The sequence below is a fragment of the Syngnathoides biaculeatus genome, chromosome 17, assembly GCF_019802595.1.
Source record: "Syngnathoides biaculeatus isolate LvHL_M chromosome 17, ASM1980259v1, whole genome shotgun sequence".
Taxonomy (NCBI): Eukaryota; Metazoa; Chordata; class Actinopteri; order Syngnathiformes; family Syngnathidae; genus Syngnathoides; species Syngnathoides biaculeatus.
In genome coordinates, this window is record NC_084656.1 from 217,239 (window position 1) to 243,769 (window position 26,531).

Genomic DNA, 26,531 nt, shown 5'->3' on the forward strand with positions numbered 1-26,531 from the left:
TGCTGTTACTTAACTTCTTTCCAATGTTTAAAAAAATAACCCACTCACTATGCATCTGTATTGACTTTTTATACAGTTGCTTTTTATCCAGTTGCGTTCATATGTTTACATGCCCTGTCAGAATTTGTAAAATTCATCATGAATAGTCAGCCAAAACATTCTAGGATTCAATTTAAACTATGAGGTACTTTGTTATAGCACAGTCAAGAAACACTAATGAAAGAAACTGAGTTGGTCCCACTGTTGGTTATATTTTCAGAAAATTTCCCAGTATTTCACCACGGAAATTAAAGTATAAGCACAAAAGTGCTTCTTAACGAAATGCAAACATTTACAGTGAAGAAAATAATGGATACTTTTCTATCCATCCATTTTCAGCACTGCTTGTCCTCTTTAGGGCTACAGGTCTGCTGGCGCCTATCTCAGTTTACTGTTTCTGAGAGGCAGGGTATACCCTGAACTGGTCACCACCCAATTGCAGGGCATACGTATAAAAGCAAACACTCATATTCACACTTATGTACAATTTAGGGAATTTCAATTAACCTAAAATGCATGTTTTGGGAATGTGGGAGAAATCTAGAGTACCTGGAGAAATCCTATGTAGGCAGTGGGAGAGCATGCAAACTCGACACAGGTGAGGCCGAATTTTAACCTGCGTCCTCAGAACTTCAGCCCTGTGGTCTAACCATTCATTCACCGTGTCAAACTCATGCATTTGCAGTATGGAAAATGGAAACTATTGTGTGAAACCATATTCATGTTTACTTTCAGACCTTGTTTCTAAAAATAAAATTACAAAAATGAACAGATCAGTCTTTTTGTTAAGGTGCTCGTAAGTGCAGTGACAATATTGCTGTGAGCATACAAAATATTATGTAATGGTTTTGGTGAATACTTAATTCTGATTGCCTCAGAAAATTTCCCCTTTGAATATCTCAAGTAGTCCCTGTCAAACCATCATTACATTATTCCAAATTAATTTGGGGCACCCTAAACTGTTAGATTATACAAACAAAGATGTCCACAGTCACAGCCAAGATAAATGGATTTTTTTCTGAAAACATGAAGTACTCTGAGGATGGAAATTAATGATTTAAAACAATAACAACTGATTTACTTTTTGGTGATTACAATTTATTAGATTATTGGGATGCCGTGATGGAAAAAAGTTACAATTCAAGTGGCACAAAGAGTTAACGCATTAAGATGGACTGTCATACACTAACTTGGGAGAAAAGAATTAGTGCTGACCTACTAATTTGCCTTGGCTTGGCAATGCCAGGTGGACTTGATGAGGGTCGGCGGGGTCCATGCTTTGGCAAAATTATTCTGTGAGGTAACGTTGAGAGAATAAGGACCATAATAGCAGATGTGGTTTGGTAGCGTACACTCTATTTAATAAAAAGTAGTAAAAACATACAGGAGAAAGGGAAACTAAAAGTGGATGTTACAGGTGAACAGAAGCAGTAACAGTACAGGACATAACATAGGAAACATTGAAAATAAAGTCAGCATAAACTAGGACTAATAATCCTGTTCTAAAACAAATAGGTGGACAGGGCCACCGCAAAAGGATGAAGCCAACAGAAAAACAAAAACTAAAGGGATTCTACCACGAGATTGGAACGAGGACAATAGAGGAGAGCAATGCGATGCAATAATCTGCATCCCTTCTTTTGCTTCTGTTATATTTAATGGCCAATTAATCATCATTGCCATCAGATGTGCAACAGGACCCCGTGTCCAGCAGCACTCAGCCGGGTAACAGGAAACTGAAACGGAAAGAAAAAGAAACAAAAAAAGTTAGGAGAGAACGGGGGCATGACAATAAAAAACCTTTTATAATAATAAATTATAATCTGAAGCTTGCTACACTTTACAAAATTTTGAGATTTAGAGGACAAATGCTAAATTAAAACCAGAACACACGCAAAATACAACCAAGAGTGTAATTTTATAGTATATTTAACCCCAGAAAACACAACTTTCTTAATCCCGCTGCATTGCCAAGAGGACAGCCACAAGTTTCTGTGGTTTAAAATTACCAACTGGTCATCAACAATTATCTACCTTTTCCAAATGCAGCCAGTTTTCCATATTTACCATACACAGATGTGAAATGCTTTAAGTGCTTGACTGATTGTCTAATAGGGACATCGGAATGTGGTCATCCACAATGCTTATCTTGGGGTAGGGCGGAGGGGGGATCATCAAAAGTTTGGGTCAAAAACACCTTGTGTGATGTTGAAAATAGCATAGGCAAGTTGATGATTATTTTTCTCAAAATAATTGGAATGCAATCGGGCCTTCCTCCATTTTCTTCCATAGTCCATACTCATACTCTTGTGCACAACTGTCATTAACATTTTGATTTTTCAATATTGTTGTTTTTTTCCATTTATATTAAAGTATATTGTTTTTAATATTTTTCTTGATAGTCCTTATATATACATAACAAATACATTATATATATATAACATACTTTAATGTATATGTTAAATATATAACTTTAATGTATATGTTATTGATACATTTTTATTTATAAATATAAATATACACTGTATAGCGCAACCATGCAACACTGTGCGAGTGTGGCCATTGTTAGTGTGTTGTATAAATTAACGAAAAACCCTGGTGAAAACAAAATGGGAAAATAAAACACCCTACTGGGTGTAGAGTGGTGGAGGGGTCAGTGTTGACGTGAATGATGACTGAACAATAAATATTAGATGGATAAACAGCTCTTTCACAGCACATAGAAGTTCACTTACTGAGTCAATTAGGAAATGAATATGGAGAAAGTCTACAGCACTCAGCAGGCTTTAGATATGATCCTGAACCAAGTCAACCCTTGGGACTCCGATGGAGAAGACATTGCCCTTCAGTTGAGTTCGGACTCAGAAATTTCATATGGTAAGATTTCCTCTCTATTTGCTGATTATGGTAGTTGTGTTTTAGGAAAAGACGAAAACAATGCTAAATCAATACACAGTATGCATTCTAGTTTTGGATTTATAAATCAAATTATATCTTTGGATCGATTTCTAACAATAGCTGCGGTTTTGATGGCTCAAATCGTATTTCATTGCTACCATTTATAAAATATGATCACTATGCAGGTGAGGAGACTTCATCACCACCAGAAAGCAGACACACCGGGCAACAGAGAAGGCAAAAGACAGCACAGTGTGGTGTGAAAAACAGGTCAAAAGGAATCTATCACAGTCCAAATGAATTTTAGGTGCGGATGGAGAGTCAGCTGCCTTGGTCAGAAGAACAGTGTCAAGTTGATTACAGTGTTTCCTGTGTTTCAGTACACATGTCATACTTCATAATATTCAGGAGTGGATGATTCTGCATAGAACCCAGACACAGCATGACAGTTGTTCATAGCCCTTCCTGAATAGAATAGAACTAATGTAGGTGTTCAAGTTCTGGGTGGCAAGTGACTTGAAATCCAAGTATGTGTGCAATATCGTCCCATATCTTGGCAATGACTCCGGTCGTCTTGTGAGAGAGAAACCATCTGAAAATGTGGTGATGAAGTTAATGGAACCATTCATGGACAAAGAAAGAACAGTTACCACAGACAACCTATTCACGTCATCACTTGCACAACCACTGCTCAACTGGAAGACCACGCTCCTTGGTACGATCAATAAGATTTGCCGGGAGGTTCAATCAGACAAAAAGATAACAGTCTGCAATTAATTGGGCACTCAGGTATGTTAAAGATATTTTGTTTAATGTAGTGTGAGGATTTCTTTTCTTGCATTGCTGCTTGGGCTTGGGTGTCATCATGGTGTGTGTTAGTGCTAGCAATGTTTTATCTCTTCTTATACATTAGGTGTTTTCAATCTCTGGTACCACACTGACAGAGTGACCTTGTTGGAATCTTGTGTATCAACAATACATCTAAATACGAAATGAAAGATACACTCTCAACCTCTTCCTAAGAAAAGAGGGGAAGATATTTTTTGTTGTGATCACAAAAGTGGAACCATTGCTAACTGGAGCCTGTTGAACACAATCTGTGAGAAACAGTTGTACAATAGTTCTAAACCACTCCCTTCTCTTGTTACATTTCAATACTGACTTTATTAGAAATTACTGGCTGCACGCTTACACAACACTGCATACATTTTTTTGTACATCTTATTACAGATCTCCTTACAAACATATAGTTGTATTATACTTGGTCGCACGGACACAACATATGCACTAAAAAGCAACATAGTATGTTCAGAAATTCAATCCAACGTGCTCACCGTGCCCCAAGATTGTGGTACTCAGAGCGAGCTCTATATTCTGTAATTTTACAAATGAACGTGTTGGCTATCGGCAGGGATAGGTGCGAAATGACAGGACTATAAGGACATATATTAATAAAAATGTCTGGTTGTGTAATTGTAATTGCATGTATCGAACAAAAGTGTATGCCATGTGTAACCACACAGCCAGTAATTTATTTCTGTTTATTCAGGTAAAGGCAAAGCAACAGCAGTTGTCTTTCATTGTGTCAGAGTGCAATTTGCTATTTTACATAACAATGGTGACAAGATGATGAAGAATGGTGGGAGGAAAATCTGAATGAGCCTGGTGTTGAACTAAAAAAAGGATATAATACTAATAATGGTTAAGAAAAAACAAAGGAAAATGGGCATACGAAAAGTAAATCAGGACATCATTTCTTGTACTAAAGTGGAAAATTCTGCATCCATTGCAGACAGGAGGGAGAGAGACTGAGAGAGAGAGAGAGAGAGAGAGAGAGAGAGAGAGAGAAAAAAAGAGAGAGAGAGAGAGAGAGAGACGACAAAGTTGAGATTTTGTCTGAAGCTGAACCACTTATATATGAGAGGACAGTCTGCCATTCACTTGCTGTGTCTACTCACGAATGTAAATGAACTGACCTCTTGGAGTGGTCTCTCTCAGGGCACGTGTGGCGATTACCAGATTACCGTATTTTTCGGACTATAAATACTTACAAACTTACTTATAAATACGATTTATATGTGAAATTATTACCACTTTATCCATTCATTTTCCGAGTCGCTGATTGGTTATTTTCACACTGACAACCGTAAGAGGGCACTCTAGGCCCGTGTATCTGTACCTGCTACTTCTGTATTTCTGAAAATTGAGCATTTCAACATTAGCTCTAACTTATAACAACTGAGAAGGACTGAAAAAAATGCCATTAAAGAGAAAATCATATTCTTCAGATTATTTTAAAAAACATTATGATTTTGCTAACCAATGATGACAAAAGTACTTTCGTTCGTTGATCGTGAACGTAATTCAATTTGATTTGCCATTATGATGGTTCTTGCCGACAAAGGGATGTCTTTTATCCGTTTGATCTCCTCAACTTCTCATATTTTTTTCTTTGAGCGACCTTTGTCAAAAGGGTTTCCATAATTACATAGTTGTTCCAAAACGATGGGCGTTTGACCTGAAGCCTCTGCACTATGGCAACCCCACTAGGACAAACTGTCTCTGCGTCATTTGCGTTGCCTGCCGCTCTAAACAACGGCAACCCCACTCGGACAAACCTTCTCTCCGTCATTTGTGTTGGCCGCACGACAGAAATCACATGTACAGTATGTTGTTATGAGCGCTCCGCGAGCCATATGCAACCACAAAAAGACCCATGCATGGCTTGCAAGCCATAGGTTCCCGATCCCTGCCGCGGGAGCAGTGGATGATGGATGGAGAGCACAGCTTCCAGATGAATCCGCCATGCAACTTTCCAGGAAGCCATTGGATGGCTCTACAAAGTATGGGCTTCCTTGACAACCAAAACCATCCTGTCAGGATTCAGAAAGTCTGGAGTAGACTAGTTGTAACTGCAACTGACGATGAGTCTGACGTAAGTGACGTAAAAGAGGAAACACCGCATTTTCTACCTCCAGAGTTAGCGGAGTTGATGAAAAGTGACACAGAGGATGAAGATTTCATTGAATTTTAGTTACCGATATTTGAAGTAGACATGGATGGTGTTGATAAACTTCTTAGTATGTTATTTATGTTGTAGTTATCGGAATAAATCTTAATATGCCATGTTAATATACCAGGCACGTTCTCAGTTGTGTCATGTAAGGTCAGCATACCGTTCAGCCTGTTGTTGGCTCTATTCTATTTTCATTTTAAATTGTTTGTCATTTAAATTTTAATATATATATATATATATATATATATATATATATATATATATATATAATTTTCTGTTCTTGGTGTTGGATTTTATAGAATAAATTTCCCCCCCAAAAGGCGACTTATACTCCAAGGCGACTTATATATGTTTTCTCCTTGTTTTTTAGGCATTTTATGGCTGTTGTGACTTGTACTCCGGAGCAACGTATAGTCCGGTAAATACAGTAAATAAAATGTGATGATTTTCGAATGGATAAAGTCGGGGGGAGGAATACTTGCATCGCTTCCGGTTTGATATAATTTTTAGATTTCCTGCTGTTTAATCTAATTTTTAATTTATGGGGCAGCACATCACTAATTTTCTGTGTGTGAGACTTGTGGAAAATGACGAGAAACCTTTCTTTTTATTAATTGTTGATCAACCTCATAAACCTTGGTTTGCTACAATATATCAATTTATGTTTTCCATTACAGCAGCTCGTTGCTTCTCCTTACTCAAATACAAAAACAAGGTTACACGTAGTGAATTTTACAGTTCTAAAAATAAATAACAGGAATTTACTGCAACAAACAAGATAAAATGTGATGCATACAAACAAAGTCAGATTAACATTGGTTTGGAAAGCTAAATTGTGATAAAAAGGGGGTCGATGAGCATAGGTTCGCTAGACGGATAGTTCCGTTCTCGTTAATGTAACGCAAATATGCACCAATGTGTAATTTAAGTAGGCTGCATGGTTGAAATTACCAGCATTGACAAAGGTGGAAGCAGGTGGGTCGAGCATTTGGGTTCAGCCCAAGAGAACGGTTGCTCGTAGGAGGGTCAGAGCGGTCAGAGTCTGCTTCAAGCACATGCAGGTATGTTTGGACGTCGAGGCCGCTCTTTGATGGGTCTGTGTCACCTGTTGAGGGTGAGACCATGCGTCTTTAAAGTCGGAGTTGACCTCAGCAGATCTGAAAATGCAGGGCGCCAGCCAGGAGGAGAGTGACAGGCGGCCCAATAGAGTGATGCGTGGTAGAGTGAGTGTCCCCATGAGAGAGACCCAAGCATGTCGTTGTTGTTTTTATATTACTGGAGAAGGGACAAATGGGTGTTTTCACACCCCAGACTAAACCTCTTACTTTTCATTTTAAATTTTAATTTGGTTTAAACCAGTGCATTTATAGCAACTATGAAGTATTAGGTTTCAGATAACAAGAACATTTATCCTCTAGCGTTGACTAGGTCCACGGTCAAATGTTCATGTGTTCTTTGGGTATAGATTATTGCAATTGTCTCATTGTTTGCAAAAACATTTGTGTGTTTCTTTTCTTTGCTGGGATAATTAACACAGATTCAACAACATTTGCAGTAATCCAGTCACCAGTGGTGTTTATTTTATTGTTCAAAATGTGATATTTTTGTCCTGTCCTCGTATTTGTGAGTAAGACTCTCGTCTGCTGTGGTGCTCCATCACCTGTGGGTATCACTCTTGACCCGTTAATTGTCCCTACGCGGCAGCCCAATTGGTGTCGCTTTTATGTCGGCAAGAGACCCCTTGGGTTTTGAGTCTGTGGTGGCGATTAATTAGTTTAGCACCACCATGCTAGCCACGGCTGTCCAGTCTTTTCTCTCATGTTCTCATTGGCAGTCCACTTCAGGTTGGAGTGCCACAACAAATGTGCCGTCTCCTTATCTTTCCGTTCCTTTGGGAACGTGGGCCATGCTGCAGGGTGTCATCTTTGTCTTGTTCGCTACAGCATCTCAGAAGCTTGGAGACAAGGTTGATTGCAGAAGAAAGATGCACAAAATAAAATGAGAGGCAGAAGAAGAAAAATTGTTGTTCATCTCGCCTTGTTGCTAGAGTAGGACCATTTGTATTCCTGCCTTTTCAGGGGCTTGCTAGCAATTTCAGAACAATCACTTTACTAGCAGTTGCCCTGATTGCCTAGCAATGACTCATTGATGGGCTGCTAAGGCAAGTCTCCATCGCCAAGGCCCGCGGTTACCAAACCGTGTACCAGAACAAAGAGAGGACAAAGAATGAGGCTGACAAGCTCCCACCCAAATGCGAATGCAGTCCTATGGGGGCACAAGCCAATGCAATCTGTATGCTGGTCCCAAGTTTGGATAGATGCAGAGGGCTGTGTCAGGAAGAGCATCCGGCGTAAAACTTGCCGAACAAATGTAATATCAAAAGAATCCCACTCCAGATCTGTCGTGGCCGAGGTTAACAATGCACAGTTAACTTGCAGGGCGTCAGTGGAAATTCAGCGACTTTGGGTCGAAGACAAAGGAGAAGAGGATAGTGGATTGGAATGCACAGAGCCTTTAAGGGCAGGGTTTAAAGTATTCTATTATGGCATAGATGGGAAGAGAAATGTAGTAGGGGTTATTTTAAAAGAGCTGGCTAAAAAAGTTTTGGAGGTGAAAAGAGTATCAGATTGAGTGATGAGGCTGAAACCTGAAATTGACAAATAAATGGCTGCACTTCAAGGCATCCGACTGTCAAACTCCTGAAGTTTGCAGATGACACCACGGTCATCGGCCTCATCAAAGAGGGCAACGAGTATGCATATCGACAGGAAGTGACGAGACTGGAACTTTGGAGTGGTCAACACAACCTGGCGTTGAACACTAAATATTATACAAATGATTATGGACTTCAGGAGCAATCCGTCACCACAGCTGCCCCCTGACCCTTAGGCCCTAAAGTGGGAGACAAACATAAACTCCATCCCTAAAAAAGCCCAGCAAATGATGTACTTCTTGCCAGTCCTGAGGAAGCATGGCCTGTCGCAAGAGCTGCTGGGAGTTCTACACAGCGTTCAAACAATCAGTACTGTGTACCCCTCTCATAGTCTGGTTTGGGGCTGCCACAAAAAGGGACAAACTCCGACTGCAACGGACAATCAAAGCCACGGAACAGATTGTCGGCACCACTCCACCCACTATTTAAGACTTGCACACAATCAAACTAGGTCCAGAGCGGGCAGGATCCTTTGGGACCCTCCAGATCTGAGCCACCAGCTCTTCCTGCTCCTTCCGTCGGGAAAGCGCTACAGATCAATGGAAGTCAAAACTAGCAGGAATTCGAACATTTTTTTTTCCCTCTGGCAATAAATCATTAAATTCTTAATCAGCGAACCTACTACTTTCTGCCTTGTGCCATTGTTGGGACACGCACTCAGATCCTGCTGGTCCTATCAGTATCTGTATTAGCAATGTATTTTGTAGACTATCGCACGATTCGTCACTTTAAATTGCTCCCTTTGCACAATTGTCATTGCACTAGTCTATAACGGAAACCGCGAACAGTTGAAGGCACTCTGTACTAGCTTAACACAATGTGGGACTTTGACACACACTTGTCTTCTACCTGTTCGAAATGAAGAAGACTTTAAATCTTGCACATCTGTGACTCTTGTACGGAATCGTTCCTATAAACAGAAATGTCTCTTGTTCTTTGTTCTTGTAACTTCTTTGTTCTGAATGTCGTAACAAGGCAGCACCGATTGCCGGGGAAAAATTCCTCGTGTGTTTTTACACACTTTTCCAGTAAACTCATTCTGATTCTGAGGGTGTGATGTATAATGGGATTAGCGGCTATGCCCCACAGGTTGGATGTGACCTATAGTTCAAAGAGAAATTCTGGAAGGAACTAGATGAAGTAGTTTTGAGCATCCCAGAGAGAGAGTTGTGATTGGTGCAGATTGTAATGGACAGGTTGGTGAAGGAAACAAGAGCAATGAAGAAGTGATGGCTAAGTACGGCATCCAGGAAAGGAACCTTTGAAGGACAGATGGTGGAAATGGCAGTAGTGAACACTTTTTTTTTCCAGAAGAGGCAGGAACATAGGGTGCCCTACAAGAGCGCAGGTAAAAGCACGCAGGTGGATTACATTTTGTGGAGATGATGTAATTTGAAGGTTACTGACTGTAAGGTAGTGGTAGGGGAGCGTGTAGCTCGACAGCATAGGATGGTGGTGTGTAGGATCACTCTGGTGGTGGGGAGGAAGATTAAGAAAACAAAGGGAGAGTCAGAGGGCGATAAGCCAGAGTAACCACAGTAACCATGTGTTGGAAGCTGAGAAAGGAAAAATGTTGTGCTGCCTTTAAGAAAGAGGTTAGACAGGATCTCGGTGGATAGGAGGAACTCCCAGAAGACTGGACTACTACGGCCAAAGTGATCAGAGCGACAAGCAGGATAGTACTTGGCGTGTCTTCTGGTAGGAATGGGGAGAAGGAGACTTCATGGTGGAACCCCAAAATAAAGGAAGTCATACAACGACGTAGTGCAAAGATCGAGGTGGCGAAGACTAATAAAGAGGCATATGACGTACACCAGGTTCGACACGGAAAAAGGAGAAAAGGATCTCTAAATGTTGGCCAGACAGAGAGATAGAGATGGGAAGCATGTGCAGCAGGTGAAGGTGATTCAGGATAGCATTTGAAATGTGTGTATTGTGCCAGCAGTGTGCTAAATAGATGGAAAGAATGCTTTGAGAAGTTGATGAAGAAAATGGGAGAAAAGGAAGAGTAGAAGAAGCAAGTGTGAAGGACCGGGAAGTGGCAATGATCAGTAAGGAGAAATTAGAAAAGCATGAAAGAGGTTGAAAAATGGAGAGGCGGTTTGTCCTAGACCAGTTGTTCCCAAAGAGGGGTCCACGGACCCCCAGGGGGTAAAAAACATCTTTCCACGGGTCCGCAACACGATGTCTGAGAGTAATGAAATCTTTTTCTGACGAAAAGAACATTTTTTTTTCTTCTTCTGTCTCGCTATGTCTTACATCCTATCTATCCTATTTTGAGCCCAGCCCAGATGAGTGATTCAGGCAGCGCCACACCGCAGCCCTACAGTGCCGGTACCTTAGCAGAGAGGCAGAAGAGGCGGGAGTGGACTTGACTTTGATTGTGGTTTGCGCTGCGTTTGGCGAAAGTTGAGGTTGGGCGTCCGGGATCTTTTTGAACCACTCGCTGGGGGTCCGGGCCAAGGTTGACTTTGGGAACCACTGGGCTAGACTAAGGACAGAAGTAAGTATCTATGAGCAACAGTATTTTTTCATGCCTAGAAAGAGTACCACAGATGCGTTATTTGCCCTAAGGATGCTAGTGAAAAAGTACAGAGAACATAAAAAGGACCTACATTGTGTCTTTGTGGATCTAGAGAAAGCCAATGACAGAGTACCATGAGAGTAACTGTGATACTACATGTGTGAGTCTGGCGTGGTGGAGAAATATGTTAGAATAGTACAGGACATGCTTGAGGGCAGCAGAACAGTGGTGAGGTGTGCCGTAGGTGCCACAGAAGAATTTAAGGTGGAGGTGGGACTGCAGAGAAGAGTCTCATCTACAATAAAGGTATATAAAAAGCATATAAAATAGTGGTGAAGCCATAATGCACGGATTAGAGATGGTGCCACTGAAGAGACAGGTCGATGTTGAGGTTCTCTCTAGGAGTGAACAGGTTGGATAGGGTTAGAAAAGAGCTCATTAGAGGGACAGCCAAAGTTGGATGCTTTGGAGACAAGTTTCAAGAAAGCGGACTTGGTTTGGACATTTTCGGAGTCGAGAGAGGGAGTATATCGGTAGAAGGGTGCTGAGGATGGAGCTGCCAGTGAAAAGAGCGAGAGGAAGACCAAAGAGAAGGTTGAAGGATGTTGTGAGGGAAGACATGAGGGCAGTGGGTGTGAGAGAGGAAGATGTAAGAGATAGGCTGAGATGGAAAAAGATGACGCGTTGTGGCGACTCCTAATGGGACCAGCCAAAAGGGAAAGAAGAAGGTCCCAGCCAGAACCAGCGCTTAGAAGACATATGAGAAGGTTTGGCGTAATTTTTAGATCCATCCATCCATTTTCTGGGCCGATTATCCTTACAAGGGCTGCAGGGGTGCTGGAGCCTATCCCAGCTATCTGCAGGCAGGAAGCGGGTATCATCCTGGACTGGTTGCCAGACAATCACAGGGCACATGGAGACAAACCATCTGCACTCCCTAAGGGTAATTTGAAGTTCCAATTAGCACTAGTTTTTGTGATGTGGGAGGAAACCAGAGTGCCCAGAGAAAACCCACGCAGGCACAGGGAGAACATGCAAACTCCACACGAGCACGGCTGGAATTTGAACCCCGGTCATGAGAACTGTGAGGCCAACGTTCTTACTAGACATGCCACCGTGCTACAAAATTCTGAGTTGAAGTGAAATGAATACTTTTGACATATGGGGCACCATGTGACTTATTACTTGTGGATAGCAAGGAAAATAATGAGAAACCTTGTGAATTATTCCTCAATCTCAGTCATTGAAGGCTTGCTTCACATTCGTCAGTTTGGGTTCTCTGATTCAGATGCTTGTTGGTTCTGCTTAACTCAAACACAAACACTTTATCAAAATTTTAAAAGAACTAACTGGGTAATTTACAACAGGCAAGACGAGACAAATAAAACACAAACTAGGGGGGGTCATTGAGCGTGGGATGGCCAGGCACATACTAGAAAGCACTGTTCTAGTTAATTTAACACAAATATGCACCAGTCTTAATTTTCAGTAAGTTGCAAAGTTGAACTCAAAAGTGTTGACCACGACTGAGGCAGGTGGGTCGAGCTTCTGGCTTCGGCCTGAGGGCAGGTTCTCGTCAGAGTTTAGGGAGTGCCACAAAGTGCTGTAAGGAGCTCGTGCAAGGATGCTGACCTTTGAGGCTCCTCTCCAATGGGTCCCCATCACCTCAGGGAAGATGAGACCTTGCAGCTGGACCTGGTCGCTCTGGAGGAGGCAGATGAGTGTAGTGTTGTATGGGACAGTGGTGCTACACCCTGTGAAGGAGGACAGGTCACTATTGGACGGAACTGGTCAGGACAAGGATCGGAGGGGAAGCATGCAGGACAGAGGTAGTGGATACCACTGGGCAGCTGAGGTGTGGTGGACAGACCACAGAATGCAAGTGAGCGTATACTCAGGAAGTTTGCATAGTTAAGAGTTATTGATCGCAACGATTGAGTGACCCAAGTGAATACAGTAAGTCTCAGATGTATCTGCAGACATATGCAAGTAGATTTATCTTCTACACGCAATTGAGGTAGATTCTTTTTCTTCTACGTCCACCTGAGAGAGATTCTTCTTCTATGTGCGCTTGAGGTAGATTTTTCTTCTATGCTCGTTGAAATTAGACTTCTACAAATTGGAGGCATCTCCACATGTCCAAACTTGAGTGCATTACAGGAAATGGCCATGTTTTGAGAATTTAGAGAATTTAATTAGAACAAGTTTCTGTTGTGTGTTTAAACATTGCGGCTAGCGACAAAATATAAATATTTTTAGATGCATTGTTCCATATGCCACATGGTTCACAGCGCCGGAAGAAAGTAGCGGCCTGCCATCTGGAAAATATAGTACTTTTGTGTCAGTTTTGTAGAAAACATTGGAGGAGCATTGTTTGGAAGCAAGATGTAAAAACTATTGTATCCCTACCCAAAACATACTCCTTTGGGTACATTTTAATAATAAGTTTGATTATGCAGGTGTTGATGTCTGATCTGTTGGAGGATATTTTAACATTTCCTTGCCAGAGTAGTAGTAAGTAACATAATTTAATCTTTGGGCATCTTTGACAGCAAATGTCCATAAATCCTTTTCTTGGACTGCTTATCCTCACGAGGTTCGCTGGTGGTAATCTTTTAGGAAGGGCCGGGATACACCTTGAACTGGTTGCCAGCCAATCACAGGGCACAAATAAACAACTATTCACATTCACACTTAAGGGCAATGCTTTTCACATGTGTTTATCATGATTTACATCAATGGAATTGTCACGTCCCATCGGAAACGAGAGTCGGACCCAAATGCAGGAACTCGGAAGACGCAAGGTAGTTCGAGAAGAGACACGTTTATTGTATGCAGAGGTCGGGGATCGAGCAGGCAGTCGGGTGCAGCAGCGGTAGTTCGGACGTCGGGCGAAGAGAGCAGATGAGCGGACAGGCAGGAGTCGGTACACGGGAGAACAATCAACGCAGGCAGAAGTATCAAAGGAGTCAGGCTTACGGGGTTGGTCGGAGAACGGACGAAGGTCGGTACACACAGGTTCAATCAGGGATACGAGAGTGCTGGAACGGGACATAAAGCTCAACGAACTGGCCCAGGACCAGTCGTCACCCGGGTCCTATATAAACACAGGGGATGATCAGCCCGCATGAGGCGCAGGTGTGTGCCTCCCAATCAGCGTAGCCGCGCGGGCACCCGCACAGCTCGTGCTGAAGCGGCAGGATCATGACTACCCCCCCCCCAAGGCACGGCTCCCAGACGTGCCTAAACGAAAAAACAGACACTAATTAACACAGGCAGGGGTGGGAGGAAGGGGGTCCGGAGGAGGGCACGCCCCCCCCTGAACTCCAGACTGGTGGCCATCCAGGCCACCAAACACGAGGCGTCCGGGTGGACAGGTCAGGAGGACGACCCGGACGCCAAGCACCAGGGTCCCCACGGGGCGATTCGGGCGGACGACCTCTGTGAGGAACCAAACGGCGAGGCAGGAACCAGAACGAGGCAGGCAATCGCTCTGGATGAGAACCTCCCACGCCGTGGTTGCGAGACGACCAGGGACTGGTCGCCACCGAGGCTTGGTCAGGAAGCGGCTGGGAGCCATCTGGAGCGAATAGCTCCTCCTGGACAGGAACGTGAGAAGGCGGCGCCAGTACCGCCCGCTTCTGGACAGGAACGTGAGAAGGCGGCGCCAGTACCGCCCCCTCCTGGACAGGAACGTGAGAAGGCGGCGCCAGTACCGCCCCCTCCTGGACAGCAACTTGAGAAGACGGCGCCAGTACCGCCCCCTCCTGGACAGCAACTTGAGAAGGCGGCGCCAGTACCGCCCCCTCCTGGACAGGAACGTGAGAAGGCGGCGCCAGTACCGCCCCCTCCTGGACAGCAACTTGAGAAGGCGGCGCCAGTACCGCCCCCTCCTGGACAGCAACTTGAGAATGCGGCGCCAGTACCGCCCCCTCCTGGACAGCAACTTGAGAAGGCGGCGCCAGAACCGCCCCCTCCTGGACAGCAACTTGAGAAGGCGGCGCCAGTACCGCCCCCTCCTGGACAGCAACTTGAGAAGGCGGCGCCAGTACCGCCCCCTCCTGGACAGCAACTTGAGAAGGCGGCGCCAGTACCGCCCCCTCCTGGACAGCAACTTGAGAAGGCGGCGCCAGTACCGCCCCCTCCTGGACAGCAACTTGAGAAGGCGGCGCCAGTACCGCCCCCTCCTGGACAGCAACTTGAGAAGGCGGCACCAATACTGCCCCCTCCTGGACAGGAACGTAAGAAGGCAGCGACCCCGTCGCCGCCTCCTGGACAGGAACGTGAGAAGGCAGCGACCCCGTCGCTGCCTCCTGGACAGGAACGTGAGAAGGCAGCGACCCCGTCGCCGCCTCCTGGACAGGAACGTGAGAAGGCAGCGACCCCGTCGCCGCCTCCTGGACAGGAACGTAAGGGCGTGCCCGTCGCCGACAGAGCAGGAACGGGGAGCGACCGCGGACCGGTCGCCGACAGAGCAGGAGTGTGGAGCGTCCGCGGGCCGGTCGCCACTGCCACTCCAGAGCACGGACGAGAAGCGGCTGTGGAGACGTCGCCACCTCCTGGACAGCAACGTGAGGCGGCATCAGGTCGGTCCTCACTGCCACGTGAGCTTGCAGTGCATCCGTTGAAACAGCAACGTGGGCGTGGCGCGGTGGCGAATCCGTTTCCAGGGCAACGTGAACCTGAGTAGGCGGAGAGTCAGTCGAAACTGACACGTGGGCGTGTCTCGGGAGCGGGTCAGTTCCAACTGCCGCGTGAGCTCTGCTCGGAACCGCCAACACTGCAACGTGCACTTGAGGTGGCGAGTCTGTTCCCACTGTGGCGTGCACATGGCAAGGGGGCGGGTCGGTTTCCACGGCAACGTGAACCTGAGTCAGCAGTGAGTCCGTCGCCGTTGCGACGTCAGCGTAGCTCGGCTGGTTCGCCAATCCTTGCCGGACCTGGGCCGTGAGAGCTGCCAATTCGGCGCTCTGCCACTCTATCTCTGCCCGCATTTCGCGGCGGAACGCCTCGTGATTTGGCGGCACCTCCTCCCTCTGGGCTGGAAGCTTCGCCACCAGCTGCGGGTCTGCCGGTCTCACCGTTACCGGCGAGGAGTGGGAGGACGGTGTCTTCGTTGCCGCGCAGCGAGAGACACCAGGGAGCGCCCGGCCGGGGCGTCTCCTCTGGCCGCCACGCGGAGGTCCCGGGTAGATGGCCAAGCGGGTTCCCTCGTACCGATAGGTGCACTTGGATCTACCCGGCGAAGTCTCTCGGGTGCTGGAAACGCGGGAAGGCGGGGCAAACTGACTGGGATCAAAAGCCGGGCAAAGAGACTCAAAATCAAAGTCGTCGGAGTCGTACTCAGGCAGCCCGGCATACAAATCACGGTCCTCCTCATATTCCGAAAAGTCAGAGTCCAGAAGAATATGAGGAGCTGGACGGGTCGTGTTCGGGACGTATTCATACCTCGCTGGCGGAGCGTAAGACACGGAATCGGAGGACATCAGGGAGCCTACCCGGATTGGACAGGCTTGGTCCTCCGGCAGACGGTCTACCTTGCGTCGGTCCCGGCGACGCCGGGTCTTTCCTGCTGGGTCCTGTGATGGCCAGATCGTTCTGTCACGTCCCATCGGAAACGAGAGTCGGACCCAAATGCAGGAACTCGGAAGATGCAAGGTAATTCGAGAAGAGACACGTTTATTGTATGCAGAGGTCGGGGATCGAGCAGGCAGTCCGGTGCAGCAGCGGTAGTTCGGACGTCGGGCGAAGAGAGCAGATGAGCGGACAGGCAGAAGTCGGTACACGGGAGAACAATCAACACAGGCAGAAGTATCAAAGGAGTCAGGCTTACGGGGTTGGTCGGAGAACGGACGAAGGTCGGTACACACAGGTTCAATCAGGGATACGAGAGTGCTGGAACGGGACATAAAGCTCAACGAACTGGCCCAGGACCAGTCGTCACCGGGTCCTATATATACACAGGGGATGATCAGCCCGCATGAGGCGCAGGTGTGTGCCTCCCAATCAGCGCAGCCGCGCGGGCACCCACACAGCTCGTGCTGAAGCGGCAGGATCATGACAGGAATTAACCATAAAGCAAAGCACATTTATTTATTTAGCTCATTTCATACATAAGGTAACACAATGTGCTTTACATCATTAAAATGATTTGAATACAAAGAGATAAAACATTTAAAACGGGAAAAATTTATTAAGTACAATTGAAAATCCTGGACAGTGAATAACTATCGTTAAAAATTGGAAATACTCTAAAAAGCATGAGAACAAAGCCGAGTTTTCAACCTGGATTTAAAAACATTTACACTTGGGGCTATGGTCACCTCTCTTGGCAACGTATTCCATTTATGTGCAGCATAATGGCAAAATCCTGCCTTGGACTCTGCGCTCCACTGTTTGACCTAAGTGAGTTGATCTCAGCTCTACTGGATTTGTATTCCATAATCTCTTTCACGTATTCAGGACCTAACCCATTGAGTGATTTGTAAACCAGTAGCAGAGCTTTAAAACTTTTCTCAAGATGACTGGAAGCCAATGTAAGGACTTTAGAATTGGAGTTATATGCTCTGACTCCTGTGTTCTGGTCAGAACCTGAGCTGCAGCATTCTGAATGACCTGCAGCTGATTAATGCTCTTTTTGGGGAGTGCAGTCAGAGGACCATTACAGTTCTCAAGTCTACTCGAGATAAAAGCATGGATGAGCATTTCCTGCTCTGCTTGACACACACAAGGCTTCACTCTAGATTTGTTCTTCAGATGGTAAAAGGCAGTTTTTGTGATTGATTTGATATGACTGTTGTAATTCAAGCAGAATTTATCAGAACACCAAGATTTCGGACTTTGTCTTTGTTATTTTTCAAAATAGTGAGTATTTACTAACAGCTTGTCCTTTCTTTATTGCCAAAAACAATTCTCAGTTTTATTGTGGTTTTGTTGAATTTTTGGGGGGCTCATCCAGTTATTTATCTGCTCTAGACAGTGGCACAACACCTCAATTGAACTGAACATCTGTAAACACTGCTAAATATAACTGTGTGTCATCTGCATAGCTACTATTATAGTCAAAATTAAAGTTTTGAAGAATTTGACCCAAGGGTAGCAGATACAGGCTGAACAGGAGGGGTCCAAGAACTGACCCTGAGGGACCCCATAGGTAATTGCCATTTGTTGCGATTGAGCACTTCCAATGGTTACAAAGTAGCTCCTTTCCTCCTGGTAGGACCTCAATAATTTAACGTTCATTCCAGTTAGTCTTACCCACGTTTTCAACCTGTTCAGCAGTACATAATGAGCTACCATATCAAAAGCCGAACGGAGATCCAACAAGACCAAAATTGACACCTTTCCTGAGTCCATATTCAACCTTATACCATTTAGTCCTTTGATAAGAGCAGACTCTGTACTGTGATGAGTTCGGAAACCTCATTGAAATTTATCAAAAAGTCCATCTAAATTTAAGAAATTGCTGAGTTGATTAAAAATAGTTTTCTCAACAATCTCTGCTATGAAAAGGAAATGAGATGAGTCTGAAGCTTGCTAACATGGAATCGTCCTGTGCTGTGTTTGTTGGAAAAGGCTTAACAGCAGCTACTTTTAAGAGCTTTAGAAAACTCGCCAGACTGAAAGGGGGAATTGATTATTTGCTGCAAATCAGCAAGCACTGACTTCACAGTAGTTTTGAAAAAGTCAGATGGTATTGAGCTGAAATAGCTCATTGATGAGTTCAGCTGCTGCTTAACAGTTTTCTCCGTTTCTTTTTTTTTTTTTTTTGTCAACTGTATCAAATTCTGACAAGGAAATGGTTTTCCCTGGGTGGATTCAAATTTAGAATCATTTTATCATTTTGCTGATTTGTGCTGATGTTTGACCTGATGGATTGTATTTTTTCACTAAAATAACAGTCAAACTGATTACATTGGTCGGCTGTTACGAGTTTTGGAGCTATCTGATTTGGGCGGTTGTGAGCTTGTCAACCACAGCAAACAGTGCGAGTATTGTTCAGGTTCTTATTTAAGATTTTAGAAAGTGCTGTTGTCTAGGCCTGACCAACTCTTGGTTAAACTTACAAAGACACTGTCTGTGGAAGTCATAGTCACTTTGGAGATTATTTTTTTTCCACTTACATTCTGATTTCCTACACTTTGATTTAAAGCTCTTGACCATCATTGTGCTCCTTCACGGTGTTATAGGTCGCGTCGACATGGCCTGAGTTTTATGGTCATGATTCGCTGTGTAATATGCAGGACCAACAGGGAGCTTTATCCATTTAAACAGTGAACCAGTCTGGAGGACTTCTTTGGTTCCAATGTACTGGGGAGCCTCGGCTCAGCGAGGTTTGACTCACTCGTCAGAATTGGTCTTCATTCATTGTGTGCTACCTTTGAGCTAAGTGATTTTTGTGGAAAAAAAATGAATCACGAAATGAAGTTTGTGATATATTGAACATTCAGGAGGTGTAATTCTTGTTGAGTTTAGTTTTGCAATGAACGTTAATTGGAGTGTCAACAAATACACAGCATGCAACAATCACTTTTTACTCCTTGGTACTATGTTAGCACTTTAGCGATCTGTTGATGTGATCAGGATAAGCTCTCCATGCAGTCTGGGTATAAGTGATGGAGCTCAGTGTGCAATGGACTGCTGGTATAATAGTGGTAAAATCAGATATTTTAGATCCAGTCTGATCTGAAACTATTTTTTTGCGGCCTGATATCTGATCATAAAAATCATATACAGACACCGCCATAAAAAAAAATAACGCTCATCAAACCCTAACCCTCTCTGTAGTGTATTCAATTGTATCTTCTTCTTCTTCTTTTCCTTTCGGCTTGTCCCGTCAGGGGTCGCCACAGCGTGTCATCTTTTTCCATCTTAGCCTATCTCCTGCATCTTCCACTCTAACCCCAACTGTCCTCATGTCTTCCCTCACCACATCCATAAACCTTCTCTTTGGTCTTCCTCTCGCTCTTTTGGTCTTCCTCTCGCTCTTTTGCCTGGCAGCTCCATTCTCAGCACCCTTCCACCAATATACTCACTCTCTCGCCTCTGAACATGTCCAAACCATCGAAGTCTGTTCTCTCGAATCTTGTCTCCAAAACATCCAACTTTGGCTCTTCCTCTAATGAGCTCATTTCTAATCCTATCCAACATGCTCACTCCGAGCAAGAACCTCAACATCTTCATTTCTGCTACCTCCAGTTCTGCTTCTTGTTGTTTCTTCAGTGCCACCGTCTCTAGTCCGTACATCATGGCCGGCCTCACCACTGTTTTGTAAACTTTGCCCTTCATCCTAGCAGAGACTCTTCTGTCACATAACACACCAGAAACCTTCCGCCAGGTGTTCCAAGCTGCATGGACCCATTTCTTCACTTCCTTACCACACTCACCATTGCTCTGGATTGTTGACCCTAAATATTTGAATTCCTCCACCCTCGCTATCTCTTCTCCCTGGAACTTCACTCTAGAACACTTTTTCGCCATTCTTCAGGCATCTTTTCCCCCGCTAATATTCTGTTGAATAAGTTGGTCAAAAACTCCACAGGCATCCCTCCAAATTGCTTCCATACCTCCACCCGTATGTCATTAGGACCAACTGCCTTTCCATTTTTCATCCTTTGTAGTGCCTTTCTGACTTCTCCCTGAGTAATCATTGCCACTTCCTGGTCCTTCGCACTCTAATGAGCTCATTTCTGATCCTATCAAACCTGCTCACTCCGAGCGAGAACCTCAACACCTTCATTTCTGCTACCTCCAGTTCTGCTTCTTGTTGTTTCTTCAGGGGCACCGTCTCTAATACATGATGGCCGGCCTCACCACTGTTTTGTAAACTTTGCCCTTTATCCAAACAGAGACTCTTCTGTCACATAACACACCGGACACCTTCCGCCAGCTGTTCCAACCTGCTTGGACCCGTTTCTTCACTTCCTTACCACACTCACCATTGCTCTAGATTGTTGACCCTAAATATTTGAAGTACTCCATCCTCGCTATCTCTTCTCCCTGGAGCTTCACTCTTCCCCCACCCCTCTCATTAACGCACATATATTCTGTTTTACTTCGGCTAATCTTCATTCCTCTCCTTTCCAGTGCATGGCTCCATCTTTCTAATTGTTCCTCTGCATGCTCCCTGCTTTCACTGGATATCACAATATCATCTGCAAACATCATGGTCCAAGGGGATTCCAGTCTAACCTCATCTGTCAGCCAATCCATTACCATTGCAAACAGGAAGGGGTTCAGAGCTGATCCCTGATGCAGTCCCACCTCCACCTTAAATTCTTCTGTCACACCTAAGGCACACCTCACCATTGTTCTGCTGCCATCATACATGTCCTGTACTATTTTAACATACTTCTCTGCCACACCAGACTTACGCATGCAGTACTACAGTTCCTCTCTTGTTACCCTGTCATAGGCTTTTTCTAGATCCACAAAGACACAATGTAGATCCTTCCGACCATCTCTGTACTCTTCCACTAGCATCCTCAAGGCAAATAATGCATCTGTGGTACTCTATCTAGGCATGAAACCATACTGTTGCTCACAGATACTTACTTCTGTTCTGAGTCTAGCCTCCACTACTCTTTCCCATAACTTAGAGTTAGGGTTTTGGGGTTCATTGTGTGGCTCATCAACTTTATTCCTCTATAATTCCTACAGCTCTTAACATCGCCTTTGTTCTTAAAAATGGGAACTAGAAGACTTTTCCTCCATTCTTCAGGCATCCTTACCCCCGCTAATATTCTGTTGAATAAGTTGGTCAAAAACTCCACAGCCATCTCTCCAAATTGCTTCCATACCTCCACCGGTATGTCATCAGGACCAACTGCCTTTCCATTTTTCATTCTTTGTAGTGCCTTTCTGACTTCCCCCTTACTAATCATTGCCACTTCCTGGTCCTTCACACTTGCCTCTTCAACTCTTCCTTCTCTCTCATTTTCTTCATTCATCAACTTCTCAAAGTATTTTTTCCATCTATTTAGCACACTACTGGCACCAGTCAACACATTTCCATCTCTATCCTTAATCACCCTTACCTGCTTCACATCCTTCCCATCTCTATCCCTCTGTCTGGCCAACCTGTAGAGATCCTTTTCTCCTTCTTCCGTGTCCAACCTGGTGTACATGTCTTCATATGCCTCTTGTTTAGCCTTTTCCACCTCTACCTTTTCCCTATGTCGCATTTCGATGTACTCCTTTCGCCTCTCCTCGGTCCTCTCAGTGTCCCACTTCTTCGCTAATCTCTTTCCTAGTATGACTCCCTGTATTTTGGGGTTCCACCACCAAGTCTCCTTCTCCCCTTTCCTACCAGAAGACACACCAAGTACTCTCCTGCCTGTCTCTCTGATTACCTTGGCTGTCATATAAATGTTGAAAATGATTTGCAAATCGTTGTATTCCCTTTTTAATTATTAGTGGCAAGTTGAGGTGGGTGGATTTATGCGCCACGAGGAATTGGTGAGCTTCCAATCTCCAAATCCATAAATTAAAGGATATGGAAAGTGTTCAATGCACCTTTTGCTGATATTATATTATTATTTTTTATGCTCTATTCAAATCTTAAATCTGTAATGAAGGAAACATTTTTATTTTTCGAGTAGCAAAAATGATCGCACTTTGCTGGATTTGGCGGAAATACGTGACCAAACAGCGGAAAAACCCGAGAAGGGACGTGGCGTCAGAAGTTGATATAAAGATCAATGGCGGCCATTCGGCTCCATTGTCAGAATGATGCTGAATTTTCCAATAATTGGAGCGATGAACATGATTCTGAAGGGTCCCACAAAGACGGTGAAGAATACAAGCTTTATAAAGGTAGTAAATGTTATCAATTTGAGCCAGTTCAACAGAAATGTTCAAATGCAGACGAAATACAGTGAAAAAAATAAGTATTCGAACACCCTGCTATAGTGCAAGTTCTCCCACTTAGAAATCATGGAGGGGTCTGAAATTTTCTTCATAAGTGTGTGTCCGCTATGAGAGACATAATATAAAAGGAAAAATCCAGAAATGACAATGTATGATTTTTTTTCATGATTTATTTGTTTGATACAGCTGCAATTAAGTATTTGCAGCTGTATTTCACCTCGTGGGGTCTCAATGATCCTCAGAAAGGGGAAGAATCAGCCCAGGACGACACGACAGGACTTAGTCAATGACATGAAAAGAACTGGGACCACCATTTCCAAGGTGACTGTTGGTAATACAAGATGTCATGGTTTGAAATCATGCATGGTACGGAAGATTCCCCTGCTTGAACCAGCACATGTCAAGGTCCATTTGAAGTTTGCCAATGACCATTTGGATGACACAGAGGAGTCATGGAAGAAAGTTTTGTGGTCAGATGTGTGTTGTCGTGTTATCTGATATAACAAATCGACGAGACGTATTTCAAAGATTCACTCTTTACTCACCACTTGTCAAACATGTACTGTTTAACCCCTTTGGGCGACTTCCGTATCTTATATATCCTCTACATCCAGCTATTGAGCATGCTGGGTAATGCAGTTTTTATTCTATCTAAGCAATAACATCACATCTTCTCCCCTATACTGGAGTGCACCTTTGCAAAATGGGCTGTCGCCAGCATAAATGCTGATGGGTAGACGCATCCGCTCTAACCTGCCAGTTAATGAAGACCTGCTAACACCCTAAGGAGCATTTAGAATCAGGAGGGCAAAGGAGGACCAAAAGGCAAAACAGGGACAGTGGCATAATCGAAAGCGAAACATCTGCCCATGCTGAAGCCTGGAGGTGTTGTGCATCTCAGAGACTGCTCCACAGGCACATGGAAGCAAACGGGACACGTGCAGGTAGAAGTTGCTCCACGTTCCTACCAAGTCCAGATGGGCAGTGGACCGACGGTGAGGAGGAACCGGACGGACCTTCAGCGGCAGCAGAGTCAGGAGGACACTGTGGGCCAGGAAGCGGTTCAGCAGGACACAGCTGGATCTACTGAGCTAGCTGGCAGTCTGCCTGACTGTGCTGACAATGGTCCGATGAAAGTGCCTGCATCACCTGCTATTAAGGGACTTTTGAGACCTAAGAAACATGTTCAGCCACCTAAGAGGGTGATCAAGAGCTGTTGATGCAATATACTGGGTGAGTAAAGAAAAAAAAAAGTGGATTGTTGACATGTTGATCAGCTGTTGTCTGGATGCCTTGAGAGTTGGTACCTGTACTTTTTCTTTCTCAATGAAATGTTTGTGCCGATTGTTGGTAATTGTTTACAATCAGTTACAATGCTAATAGTAAAGTTAAAAGAGAAACCATATGTTAATTTTATTTGAATTTTCTTGATAGGGGAAAGATGTGATGTTATAGCTTAGATAGAATAACTACATTACCCAGCATGCTCAGTCACCGGATATAGAGGATATATAAGGTACGGAAGTCACCCAAAGGGGGTACATGTTCGACAACTGGTGAGTAAAGAGTGAATCCTTGAAATACATCTCATCTATTTGTTGTATCAGATAAGACAACACAAGAAGAAACCAAAATTGAACTTTTTGGTCATAATTCCACTAGCCGTGTTTGGAGGAATGGTGAGTTCCATCCTAAGAACACCATCCCTACTGTGAAGCATGGGGGTGGTAGCATCATTGTTTGGGGGTGTTTTTCTGCACATGGGATTGGACAACTGCTCTGTATTAAGGAGAGGATGACCGCAGCCATGTATTGTGGGATTTTGGGGAACAACCTCTTACCTGAGTTCTGAGTACTTGACTGGTATTGGTCTTTGAGCTGTAGAAGTTTGTGAATGTGAACAGATTTTTTTTATTATTATATCTACAGGTATGCATGTAAATGCTGGAATGGAAACAACAGAAGAAAGTTGTTGTTGCCATCAGAGTCAATATATTCACCAGAAAATGGCACATTATCCAGACCACCCACTACAGTGCACCCAGGATTTATTGCCAGCTCTCTGAACTCATGAGTATAATTTAGGCAACCGTATCGGCAGTGACTGGATTTTCCATAACACGAGTAAGAGCTATTTTAAAAATTGTTCATATTAATATTTCTCCATATCAGCCCAGCTTTTTTGCTATTTACATTCAGATTTTTTTTAAAAAAAGAAAATTGTTTACATTATTATTGGTCATGCTAAAAGCAGCATTTGTGTAATCAATGCTTGTTCACACAAAGTCCCATTCTGGAAAATTGTCACATGAGTATATTTTCTTATTTTCAGGTCTACAGTGCTTATAGACAGCTTGCGAGATGGTGTTGAGGAATTAATTGTAGGTGGAAAAAAAACACGTGCCACTTCCATCCTGCTGTGTGTCTAAAATTTGTGGCAGATGGCCAAGAGTACATGGGATTTAATAGTTTAACTTATTTAATATTCTGAATTTTTTTTGTCTTTGTGTAAATGTGAATATATGTTTATGAAGTGAACAAACACCACAGACCTACAATCATGGCATTTTTATTGAACTGTATGCTTACATTGTGGATAAATGTGTTTTTCTCATAACATTTTCACTGAATGCTTATTTGGTCTGTCAATATGAGCATCTTGAGGCCACCTGAGGTTGAAATCCATGTTGCAGCATTCTCTACTTTCAGAAAGATATGTGTTCCTTTCTCATAAACAGGCTTTTCATCAGTCTGGCAACCTTTGGAATGTACCAAAGATGGAGGTTCCGTATTTGCTGGTTCGACATCAACCTCTTGTGGAGAAGATGCCTCCTGCAACATCTACAATTAATATGGAAAAATAACGTTCAAAGCTTATAAAATGAGGGAAAAAAAAACGTTTGGATAAAGCAGAGGTTTATTTCATGGTGCACACATTATTTTTTATGTCTCCTATTCTGTGAGTGACGAGTATACTGCTTGTGTTAATGCTATGTAGTATTTTATCAAAATAAAAAACCCTGCACAAATAAATAAACAAAAGGTTTGTATCCATCTATCCATTTTCTTAGCTGCTTATGTACACAAGCGTTGCGGGAGAGCTGGAGCCTATCCCAGATCTCAACGGGCAAAAGGGAGGGTAGACCCTGAACTGGTTGCCAGCCAATCACAGGGCACATCGAGACAAATAGCCGCACTCACAATCACACCTAGGGGCAATTTAGATTGTCCGATTAATGTTACACGTTTTTGGGATATGGAAGGAAACCGGAGTGCCTGGAGAAAACCCATGCAGGCACGGGGAGAACATGTAAACTCCACACAGGGAGGCCTGGGATTGAATATGGGTCCATCGCACTGTGAGGCCAACACTTTCCAGCTGAGCCGCCGTGTCGCCATTTGTACACAATATTATCCTGTTTTTCTAGTTGAGAATGGTCAAACGATTAGCGGTATTAAAATATTTTATACTT

At 44.0% G+C, this 26,531-nt stretch overlaps 1 protein-coding gene and 1 long non-coding RNA gene across 12 annotated transcripts in view; both read left to right on the plus strand.

The window, feature by feature from the left end:
• Window positions 1-26,531, plus strand: part of fbxw2 (F-box and WD repeat domain containing 2) — a 121,123-nt gene that overhangs the window by 43,269 nt on the left and 51,323 nt on the right. The gene's annotated exons all lie outside the window — the stretch shown is intronic.
• Window positions 5-26,078, plus strand: LOC133490475 (uncharacterized). Of its 2 annotated transcripts, XR_009792231.1 has the most exons (4): window positions 5-3,726; window positions 6,324-6,371; window positions 24,988-25,182; window positions 25,391-26,078. It is a non-coding gene; the product is annotated as an uncharacterized LOC133490475 (long non-coding RNA). The 2 variants fall into 2 exon arrangements; XR_009792232.1 differs by lacking the exon at window positions 6,324-6,371.